This window comes from Vidua chalybeata, chromosome 9, assembly GCF_026979565.1.
Source record: "Vidua chalybeata isolate OUT-0048 chromosome 9, bVidCha1 merged haplotype, whole genome shotgun sequence".
NCBI classification, from domain to species: Eukaryota; Metazoa; Chordata; class Aves; order Passeriformes; family Viduidae; genus Vidua; species Vidua chalybeata.
Window position 1 is genome coordinate 21435060 of NC_071538.1, and position 12447 is coordinate 21447506.

Here is a 12447-nt window from a genome sequence, read left to right on the forward strand (position 1 = left end):
TTTTAACTCCTAAGGAAGTATCGTATTGGAACATTTACCGAGCAGGCGAGTACATTTTTCAACACGTGGTGCACTTAGGAGAGCTGTGACCTAAGCACAGAGCAGAAAACAGCTGCCATGGTTTAATGCATTGCTACCCTATTTGTCCTGCAATCCCCTCTGCCCGAGGACATTTCCACAACAGAACTCTTTCACTTCACAGTCGAGCACATTTCCTCTAATTGCCTGAGAAGTCAGTTCATGCTAAAATGCTGGACGGTGAGCCTCAGATAGTGAGGTACAGCTCTGCTCTGCCTTCTGCCAGCTATGGTATAGAGGAGAAAAATGGGCAGAAGAGCAACTACACATAGCAGAGCTGCTGTGTGAAGCCCTTTTCTCACTCATCCTCTACTACTTACACCTACTCCCATGCTGTTCTCTCACTTCTGCCGTCAGCTCTTTGTATTGCTGAATGGTGAACTGTCTGCTGAACTCAAATTAAAAATAACACAGAAAAAGAAAAAAGCCACATCAGTTCCCCATTTTGATTATGCATGCCATTGCAGAGTGCCATATTCAGAAATGCAGGAATACCTTGACATTTGGAAGAAGTGGCAGAAACAGGAACTACTTAAAATGGGATATGATGAAAAGCACCTCAAGTCTGCCCTCAAACTGATGTTTCCTCAGGATACATACTCCCACCTAGTGATTTGATGGGCAGAATGAATGAAATGTTGTGTTATGTAGGAATTTGAATGGCTAATCCTTGTGTCAGGCCTTAAATCATACACAAGGAAATCTGCTTCAGTTCACAGGCTTCATGAAGCTGGAAATCTGGTCCCATAGGCAAGAATTAGTACAGTGTAGTGGCATGTCTTATCAGAGATATTGATAAAAATTAATCAAAATGTAACACTTTGTCTTACTTTTTTTGGCTACATTCAAAACCTCTGTACATGAAATCCAGAAATTTTGAGCTGAATTGTTAGAGGATTCTGGCAGCACCCTTGAAAAAGCAGTAATGATTAGAAGAAATCTCTAGGAAAGAAGTATTTCCTTTTAGAAAACCTCTAATTGTAAGGTATCAAACTTTAGGTTAAAAAAAAAATTAATGTATTTTTAGTAGTAGCTTGTTGAAGTTGGCAATTTTGAGGCAAATTGTAATACACAAACTTTCTTAAAAAGCTTATCACCAAAAGCTTATGAAGCTTATGCTTATGAAGCTTATGAAGCTTTTTTAGTAATCTATATTACTAAAATTCCAAACTCTTAATAAATATATGTATAGTTAATTTACTTAAGTATTTATCATTGGGGTTTTTTTCTAGATAAAGTAGTTTTTGCTTCCCTTTAAACAAACAAAACAACAAACAGACAGTCAGGTATATTCCTGACACAGAGCAGATGCCTTTTTCAATCCCTAGAGTAAGCAATGTATTGATTATATATTAATTAATTCCTGGAGCCTACTTCATGGAAAGTGCTGTGGGATTGTTGATCGAAAATGCCAGTAGGCATTAAGTAGTAATTGAATTATTTTAAATTTGTCAACATCTAAATTTCCACAGTACTTAGCAGGAATTCCCACTGTAAATATAATTGCTAGAATGAAGTAAAACTATTTTATTCTTAGACTGATTTTTTAGAAGGAAAAATGCTGTTTCAAGCAAAGTAGGGAGCTGCTTTCACACACACATTTTCTTACAACATTAAAAATATACAGGCAGAATAAATTCAGTAGTCTAAAACATATTCTTTGAGTTCTTTTCTGTGTAATAGTACATATTTCTGAACAACAGATTTTTTTATCCATCCATACAACATAGTAAAAGAATGACAACACAATACCAGGTTATAGCATCTCTAAAAATGTTTTCTTTTCCCTAAATGAATGACAGAAGGCAATCTGGAGCAGTAACAGTTTAAAATGCTATAAAATAAAATTTAAAAAATAACCAAGCTCATACTAATATAGTATGCAGTATTATTTTTAGCTCTATGCTTCATTAAATTTCGAGGTAAGTATCACTACAGTCATAGATTGACTATACCATACCAAAACACTAAAAAATACTTTGTCAAATTAGGCTTATGCCCAGTTTTTACAAGGCTCTACTACTCTAGTGTTGCAGTTCACATTGCTCAGTTCTGCTATATGCTTCAGCAGCAACACTGAAGTTCACAATAGAAGAACTTATTTTTGTTTTGCCCCCTCACAGCTCATTTTACTTCTGTATCACAGACACACCATTCCACCCTCCACTCATCAATATTATTCAATTGCTTTTAATTTGAGGGTTTTTTTAACCTGGATTATATCAATTATGAAATTTGCAGCACAGCTGAACAAAGTTTTTGCCTGCACTAAGGGTGTGTGGAGAACACCCAAGAAAGCAGACTGTGGTCAAAACTTATTTTTAAAGCAGCCCAACTGCTAAAGAAAATGCATCAGGGATCTACAACTTAAGTAACTTTGTTATTTGACAGTGTGGTATCAGTAAGAACACAGGCCTTAAAGATGTATTTTAAGATTGCCCTGTATGAATCTACATCAGAAATTGTGCTGATCTTTTGTTTAAAAGAAACCAAGGCTGCATTTTATATACAATCAAGTGTATTAAGAATTGCTAAAATGTCTAAATATGTATGAAATAAGCTCTTGCAGTTAATTAAATCTTTTATTATCTCACAAGAAACACACTGAACAGATATCTTTTGTGCTAAACTGAATATATTCAGTGTCATTATGGTGAGCAGTGCAACTGTTGTGCCTGCCCTGAGTTCTCATTGTATGTATGTTCAGAGCCCTCTTTCCAAACACAGCATTCAAACAACACCACCATCACTCTCAGACAGAAGCTGCAGCAGATAAAACATTTTCTTTTGGTTGAGCAGGCAATCAGACCCTTTCTAGATCTTTTATATTACAGTGTAGCTGAACAAAAGCAAAGAATTCACAAACCCACATTTCCAACCCACGACACCAATTTTGGTTGGGATTTGGAAGTACATCTGAAAAAAAATAAGTAGTGGGTGAGGTAAACTGAAGACACAGAGAGTCTTTGTTAGACCTTTACACCTCTAAGAAGGGTTCAGTGGTAGCCAGTCAATGCAGTCATTGTAGTTGACACAAATAGTGTGATTTCTGTGAAAATATTTCAAATTACTACAGATACTTATTTTCTGTTTTGCCCAGATATTTATTAAATAATTTGTTATAGTTTAGGCTGACCTTGATGTGAGATTTGCAGAGTTTTCTATCAACTTATTCTGTGACTTCCTCTTTATACACAAACAAACAGATTTACTGTGTATTGACATTCCAGCTTTTACCTGTTTTATCCCAGCTTCTTGTTCTCATTGTGAAATTGTTCACATAAAAAACCCTTCTGCACAGTATTGTTTGAACCTGGACTCATTTACACAACTGAGGATATAGGTTTATATCTAGTTTTACTTCCAGTCAAACTCTAACCACAAATAAAATCTCCCATCAGGAATCAATGGTTACAATTTGTTTTTATTTAAAACCATAGCTGAGTGGTAACTATTCAACTTTTTCATCTCTTTTTTTTCCCCATACATCTTCTCAGCCATCTTGTGAGATTCAAAGTTCATTTTAAACAGAAGAAAAATACATTTTCAATAAATTTGCTGTTCCTAATTAAAATAAAAGCTTTAAAATAAGACCTGGATTTACAGGTCTAGCAAGTAAGGGTGCCCTTTTCACCACAGGCTATCCATTGGTAATTAAATCAGACCAGTAATCTGATACAGCATTAGATCTTTAGTAGCATGATAGCACTGTCACAGGCATTTTACATCCTAGAACCTGCAGTAAATTAAAAAGTCCTTGGAGACCATCACTACTTGACCTTTTGGTCTTCTGAATTCCAGGCAAGGCAGAAAAAAATCAGCTCTACTTTTAGCAACCTCCTGCACATTAGTGCAGTGTCTTATAAATGCTTGCCTACATTTCCTCCTATCTTTGGCAAATAGAGCTTTAGAATTGATCCTACCTGAGAAATTTGAGAAAGCTAGTAAAGTTCCTGGGAGAGGCAAGCTGACAACAGTGTGTTGTAAGTTGAAGGATAATTAATCTATAGCAAACTGACTTCTGATTTAGATAATCCTTACACATGCTTATTAGGCCTTCCCTTTTGTGCATTGTCTTCTTCAATTTGTCTCAGCTTTTTAGGGTGTTTTCATGTTGACAAGCCCTTTCAGTGTGGTCTTTCATATCCTGAAGTTGTCCTCACATCTGCTTCTGGCAGGTCTGGGTATTCTCTTTTGCATTTCTCATGGGCAGGGGGATGGACCTTGTCTGGGTGTAATGGGGCACAGCAGAGCCATCAGTACCCTTCTCTGGCCAGTGGTGCTGCCCAGTGAGGGAGGCACGTGGCCCTCGACTCCAGTCAGGCTGAGCCCATCACATGGCACTTCTCAGCAGCACTGAATTCACAGGGCCAGTGTGCCTACTTGGCAGTCCTGCCTGGCAAACTTCTGCTTTCCTGACACAAGAAGCAGCTCATTTGTCCCATAATATAAATACTTCAATTGTTCACTTCATAAGTGGCCCATGACCATGGAAATATATTTGGTGTCTGAAAGAGACGGCAGCCCATGGGATCAAACTGAAGGTCAGCTTATGTTTCCCTTTTGGCTTGTTGTAGGTGTTTCATCCTGTAACTTAAACACAGGAGGAAATAAGCCTTTTCTCTTTGCATTTCCATTTTGACATGAATATTTTTATCACCTCTTTGCTACCTCAGTTCTGTACTCCCTTTTCAATATGTACATGCTCTCAGCTCCTGGGCCCCTGAAGTCTGCAAGCTGACCTGTCTGCAAACAAACCTATTTTTACACATACATGTATGTGTTATATATACAGATATACATTAATGTTTTTCAGCAGGAGCACTTCACTGAGCTGCCACCTCTGCATGGCTCCTGGCACAGGGGAGAGCCAGCATGTCCCTGAGCAGCAGTGACTGCAACCTTAGATGGCAGCAGCTGTTGGACAAGAGTGGCTGAGTCAGGTAACTGTACCCTCAGCTACAACTGCAGAGAAGAGACAGATTTAAAACCCCTTGCTGATGTTCTGCTCCCCACCCTCTTCTTCAGCCCAGGCCTCCCCTGCCTCTGGGAGGAGTAGGCTCGGGGGACTGAACCAGCAGAAAACATTTTAAGCACTGTTGTGGGCTTAGTTTATGCTGCTGAGGGTACGGAGCAGGTCAGAGAAGCACCCACGTGGGCTCGGTGGGAGCATACTAAGCATACTGAGAGGGAAGCAGCAGGACTGCCAACTCTTGATGTGCTTTGTAAAATTCACATTTCCACCTCGCTGCAAAAGTTGGCAGAGGGGATGGCTGGATATTTAACTAATATTTAGAGACTCATCACTAAAGAACATAGCACAAGGAAAAAAAAAATAAAAAAGGAAAAACCTGTCTGTTGCAGCAGCCCCAGATTTTAGGGATAGAGTCAGGACTGTATAGATCTGGATCTGCCTCAGTGCTGGTATGAAACAAGCCAAAATAGAAAATAAGTGACTGATGTAATAAGAACTGGTTTTGATCCTGTTTCTGTACACTTTTTTTTTAGCTGAATGCAGATAAGCAATGCTGTGTTGGAACAAAATCTGGGCTTTCAGGCTGAGAGAACGTGACATCAGTGTGCAGTGATCAAAATATGTGTGTGACAATAGCTATTACATTTGGATTAGCTAAAACAATGACACTTAGATTGCACCTTTTAAGTAAGTGTATCAAAGTTAACAAGTGTAACAGTATCATTATTTCATAAGCATTGCAAGAATGAAGCATGCCACTGGTGACTTAGCTGGTGTGTCAGCCTGGGACCACTTACGGTTCTTTCTGTGCAGCCCCCTGGGGCTGGCAGCAGAAAGGGGCTACTGCCTCATCTTCAGTCCCCACAGCTGAATTTTCTGGGCTGCCAACAACTCTTCAGCCTCTGCTAAGTGTTAGCAGGGTCCTGTCATGTTGACTCTTCAAAACTATTTTGTCTCCATCTTCATAAATAAAGAGATGCTATCAGGTAGGAAAAAAAAAAAAAAAAGAAAATAAAATAAGAGAAGTGAGGGATTTTCCATCTGAGTGGGACTTGGCAGGCCTGCTGAAAGCTTGTTTGAAGGCCCATACCGCATACCAGGTGGTGGGAGAGCAGAAGGAATGCTGTACTAATTCTCCCTCCAGCCAGACTCATGTCCAGAACAGATTTTTCACCACAGATGAAATAGCAATATTCTGCCATGAACTATCTCCTGAGGGGCTGTTGAGCATTTTTTAACTTCAGTTTAGAGTTAAGAGGTAAGTCTGGTCTGTACGGCTACAAAATTTAACCACAAAAGAGCTGGAAATTCTGCTCTAGCAGACATTTTTACAGTCCACAAAAGAGCACAGATGCTGACAGACAAAACCTTGCCGTAAAACACTGTGATGCTTCAGTCCTCAAGAAGTTATGATACAGCCCATCACAATGTAAAATATTTGAGACTGCAATTACTTTTGCAAATCTGCAGAGCAGAGCTAAAGTGAAAGAATAAAATGCTTGCTTAGGCTTTAGCTCTGAAATGCTGATTCTACATTTTAACTTTAGTCACTAGCTAGAGCTTCAGTAACTGCTTTGAAATCTGTGTGTAGAGAGGAAGGGAAGGAATGCATCACACTGGTGCATGACTGAATTCTCAGGGAGTTTGAGAACCGGAATCTCTTTCTGGTCCAAGCAATTAACCAAAATTTCAAGACTTGGCAGCTGTTTGTTTTCTGAAAGGAAGCAATTACACGACCACAGCAGCAGAATGAAAGTGCAGGCAGAGAGCAGAGAGTAAACCTTTCTTAAATTCCATCTCTGAATAAGGAGCTCAGATTTTTATGAACTGGTTTCACAAGAAAAAGGAGAAAAAGATTACTTAAGACCATACTTGCATACTGTGAAAAAATTCCCGCTAGCTGGAATAATAATAAGTTGCAGTTCTCTCACAGTTATTTTGTGGAACTAAAATACTGCTACATTTGCTCATAAGTCTTCAACTCAGAAAAAACAGTATTAGCAGTAAAAACACAGTAACTCATACATAAGCACTCTCAGCAAGGCCAAACCTAATCCAACACATATTTTTTTCTCCTTTAGACTCACTCACTGTCTTCAGGTACAAAACAGTGTTAGTATAACTAAGATAGATGTGAGACATAATCTCTTACAATAAAAGCTTTTCCTGCTCTTAACTAGCATACCAAAGATGTTGTAAATAATGTAGAAACACTGTGTCTCAAGCTCTTACTATTTCCATCCTTAAGTATCTCACTCTACAACCAGATGGGGGTTTTTCTGCACGGTTACACATGAGAACTGAGGGATTGCTTCTTGTTCAGCCACTTCCAGCAAACAGAATTCAGCCATGGCAGGGTATGAACTACAACATAGGAATAACTAAGGGCTTATAGCAGAATGATACAAGCATTTAATAGCTTGTAAGTGCCTTGAATTATGAACTGTAGAGTATTTGAAGAACAATCTAGCCACCTACCAAAGACTATTCAGTCATACAAAATCTTGGCTTATGTTTTACAACAAATTTCAGCAAGGTTACACACCTGGAATAACATTTAAAGTGAATGAAGCATTAAGGACCTTTTAAGTGTCAGCTTGTTTGGCATTTTTTCAAGCATCTGAAGTGTCTGCTATTAGATGCAGAGGTAATAGGCAGAGTTGGTTGTTTTGTTTTTTTCTTAAAGTGTCTGTGGTGCTTTGAGAAACAGTAACAGAGAGAGATTTAAAGAATAATTATAACATTGCTAAATGTTAATTTTTCGAAGGTAAACCACCCTCTAATGATTTTGAAGTCTAGATGTAGCTTAGTTCAAAGGCTAATATAGATTGTGATACAAAGAGACCATATACTAACCCACACAATAATTGCTGTTTAATATATGTATTGCAGAAGGGCTTTAGAGACTTAATAATAAAAAAATAGGACTCCAATACTCATAATACTCTATCTTAAAAAGTTAGCAGAGTTTTAAATATTGAGAATAAAAAAATAATTGCTTAGCATTATTGGGACAAATATATTGTTTTTCTATACATTGAATTTAACAGAAAAATGACTGGCTAAATTGTGTCAACAATGACAGTGAACACATTTAAGAGGGTATTTATAGTTTAAGATTTATCAGGCAAGATCATGACATTCACAAGAAGATGATGGAGTACAGGGCAGTTTTTTTCGATATTCCCTGATCCTTGAGAAGGTAAAAAAGGAAGACATGGCAAAGTGCTTGTACTAGGAAAAACATGGGTTTGTGTGAAGACCAATGTCAAGGTACCTTACCACCAGTAAGATTAATTTATTTTCCTCTCTATTGATGTTATGTGAGGATCAAAAATTATTAATATTCTTGTCTATCTAGAAAAATTTAAAGATGTTTATTTTTAAATGTTTTCAGTGCTATTTTTATATCTGTAGCATAGAGAATAATTACTACAATTGTTAGCTAGCTGAAACATAATTAATACAAAATTCTTCATATCTTACCAGTTGCCTATTTTTTAAATTTTGAAATTGAAGATTATTTTCTGAGTTGAGCTCTAATAAATGCAGCATATGTGCATTGTCTTACTAATTAGTATGCTTATGTAAAAGTGGATGTACCATATTTATCTTGATTTAAGATAGGAAGATCCCAGATGAGCTTCCTTGCTGTTTCTGTGCTTAAACAATGCAGAGGAAATGTCCTGGGATCTAATTTTCCCTCCTTGCTGAATTGTGGTCATGACAACCATCTGTACAAGGATAAGCTTCCCAGTATTGTCTTGTTCAAGGGTATCATTTTGATGTTATGTTGTGTGATACAATAAGGTAATGGTATATAATACTGTGCAGCAGTTGGTGCTCTCATCTACGTAAACTGCTGACTTACACTTTTGGTTTTTATGTGTTTTGGTTTGCTTGTTTAGTATTTATGTGGATATTGAGGCAACAAAAGTATAAAAACCAACTAACTTGCAAAAAATACATTAATGTTTGAGAGAAGGGCTAAGGGAAATACCATTGTTCTGACTCTTCAAATGCACCCATCTCTGCTGGATACTGAAGAATTTACATGCTGAATATGAAATTTAGCTTTTCTCTGCTGTGCCAGCAAGGCAAGATACAATTTTTAAAATCCAACACTTTGCTTTTGCATGTCTTTATGGCAAGATACTGCCTAACAGTATATGGACAAATATAAACAGAGATAAAGAAAGTGCTAGGTTGTTATTAATAGCTTCTTTCTGAAACACAGCTATTTATAAGATGATGTGGAATAAAGCTGAATATACCTATTATTAAGCAGAATACAACAGATAATAAAAGTATTTTTTCTCTAAAACTTCTACACAAGAAAGCCCTTACTGACATCGCAGGTAAGGTCAATTAATTTGGCTTTGGTCACTCTGTGCATCAAAGTACAGACATAGTATATCTGGAATTGAAAACACACAAGGAAAGATTGCTTAAGCTGTATTTTGAAATACTTTTGAGATATTAGCAGAAGACAAAAAAGAAAGTTCAGAAAGTTCCTTCTAAAGGCATGACATACAGTCTTGCTGAGTATGAACAGAAGAAATAACTGGTTATTTTACTTACTACTAGCACTGAATACAAAACAGACAAAGATTCTAACTTGTTCCAAATCAGATTAATCATGCACGTCTCATAGTATAGTAACAGGAATGCTAGAAAAAATTGTTTAAACAATCTAAATTGCTAAACCCAGCAAATTTTGCTATTGTTGTTGATTTTTTTGCCCCACATGTCAGTCATTAACAAAAATCCTCCTTCTGCAAATGTAGGTTTGCCAGTTTGAGCATTTTAAATTGAAAACCATTTGTAAAGGAGAACTTGCACATTTCCAGTAAGATTTCTAACCCTGTAATAGTGTGGTCAGGCTGTGCAGATGAATAATCAATGTTACACTTTCTGGGCACATTTCTTGTCCTGGAATACAAGTTACTGAACTCAAGTCACCTGTGTCTATGCACCCCTCAGCCATTTGATTTACCTGATCTAGCAGATGGATTGGATGGGTAGCAGTCACACATCTTCTGCTCTGGAAAGGGGCTTCCTGTCACATGGAAATTTAGTGACTTGCTGAAGTGATCAAAAAGGATGTTATAGTATGAGTTACTAAATTAGGTCAGTGGGGGATGAGGTGTCTATGTGGGAGGTATGGAGCTTGGAATCTTTCTAGCTACCAATAATAGGTGAGTTTAGAGGAAACAGAGTTTAGATTTTTTTGTTCTTGGTGAGTGGCTATGAGCTCATATTGTTCTTCTTGTATTACAGGAGAATTACATGGAATTGAGGCTGTGGTAAAATACTCATAGTCTGCTCTTTTTAGTAATAAGGCTAAAGGTAACAAGCTTTGGGGTACATTCTGGCCTAACTAATGCAATCTGTGTAATAGCAAACAAATAAAATTCTAATTATTCTTATATAATGTAGGGATTCATAGTTTGTTTTTGTGCTGCTCTCACATAATGTTATTCCAGCAGCAACTCCCAGCTTTGTGAAAAGTGGTGCTTTATGGGTAGGATGGAGCCATGCAGCTCTGCAATTCAGCAATAAGTTCTGCAAACTCCTGCTGGGAACAGTATTTTAAGGACAAGGAGCGTAGAGAGGGCACGTCTTCCTTGTCACAGGATTTTGTGTTGAGCTTGTGGGGGTTTTGGAGCTGGTGGTGAAAGAAACAGTTTACATTCTAGGAGAGTGATTCTACTTCAACAAATTATTATTAAATTAATTTTAAAGATACAGCAGGACAACAGGCTGGAAATACCTTCCAAGTGTGACACTGAAAAAGGAAGCTGTGATGTAGCCAATTATTGATGTTTATTCTGTTGCTGACTAGAAAGTTTGGTTTTTAACTTAGCTTAACACTGGTTCTCACACAACCATTGTGATTTAAAAACAAGAATTTGTATGTAGATATACTTCAGATTAAGACTAATTTTTTTTCTTCAGCTGGCAACCCTTTGCCTTCAGCACCAGCAGTACCTGACTGCTGTTCACCGTACATGAAAATCTGTAAAGAGCAAATGGGGCCCTCTGCATTGTCCAAGTCTGTTTTTAGCAGAACATCACGACTCCTGAACAGCATCTAATTAGTGCATCCAAGGGAGAACTATCCTCTCAACTTTGTATTTAAAACAACTCCGAAAAAGGGATTTTGATTATAAATACTACTTTATTCTGTTGTAACTAGGAACTGGCCAGACTAAGCTGTACTCCAGTGCTCTGCCCAGGCTTCCCTCCCTGTGCCCTTTTCCAGGGATGACAAACTGCTCCAGTACCTTAGTTTCAGTTGCTTATCCCAAGAAGGAAGATGGCTTTGAGAACTTAGGCAGTTTGAGCAGGAGACAGATTGGAATCCTAAATTCCCCATCCAGTCTTCTGAGTTCAGCCATTCCTGAGTGACACGAGTTGGTGAAATCTGATCCAGGGAGCACTCGCACTCCGGCCTTGCGCAGGGCTGAGCTGCACACAGCAAAGGCCCCTACAGGGTTAGGACAAGCTTTACAGTGTTTATAAACACAGTATTGGACCAATTGCTGTGCTTAACGATGCGGACTAGAGAAACTGGCCCAGTACTGGAGTCTGAACAACTACAAAACACAATGATGGAAAACAAAAGATATTTCCGGAATCAGAGAATTGTTAGTGTTGGAAGGGACTTCTGGAGATCATCTAGTCCAACTCCCCTGCCAAGGCAGGGTCACCTAGAGCAGGTAACACAGAAATGTGTCCAGGTGGGTTTTGAATGAATCCAGAGGGAGACTCCACGACCTCCCTGTTCAGCCTGTTCCATTAGCCTAGCTAACACAGCTGCTGCTAAAAACTGGAACTGAGGTTCAGCTCATCTCCTAAAATGGCAGCACCCCGATGTCAGTGCAGAGGAGCACACTGTCCTCTCCGCTGCCCACGGGCCGGCCGCGGCAGCCTCCGGTCCCGCGTCCGGGCCTCGCCTCGCCAACCACCGCGGCAAGAAGGCGGACCCAGCGTCATTCCACATGGCAGAGCCGACGCCACCAAGGCGGGGAGCTTTCCCCCGAGACCTGCCGGGGGTCCCGCGGAGCGGCGGGGCCCAGGCCCTGCCGCATCCCCTCAGGTGCGGCGGGAACAATGAGCGCCCCAGCCAAAGCGAGCCCCGGCGGCGCGCACAGATCCGCGCCGGGCGCGCACGCCTAAAATAGTCCCTCTTTGTTCAGCAGCGGCCAAGCTTCGCTCCGCCCGTGTCCCTCCGCCGCGGCGCGCACAGATCCGCCCCCGGCGCTGCCGGCGCAGGCGGGGCCGCCGGGGCGGGGCCGCGGCCCTTTGTGCTCCCAGAATGCACCAGCGCCTCCTCCGCGGGAAACAAAAATGGCGAGGGGCTGCGCTGGGGCCGGGCTGCCCGTGAGGCG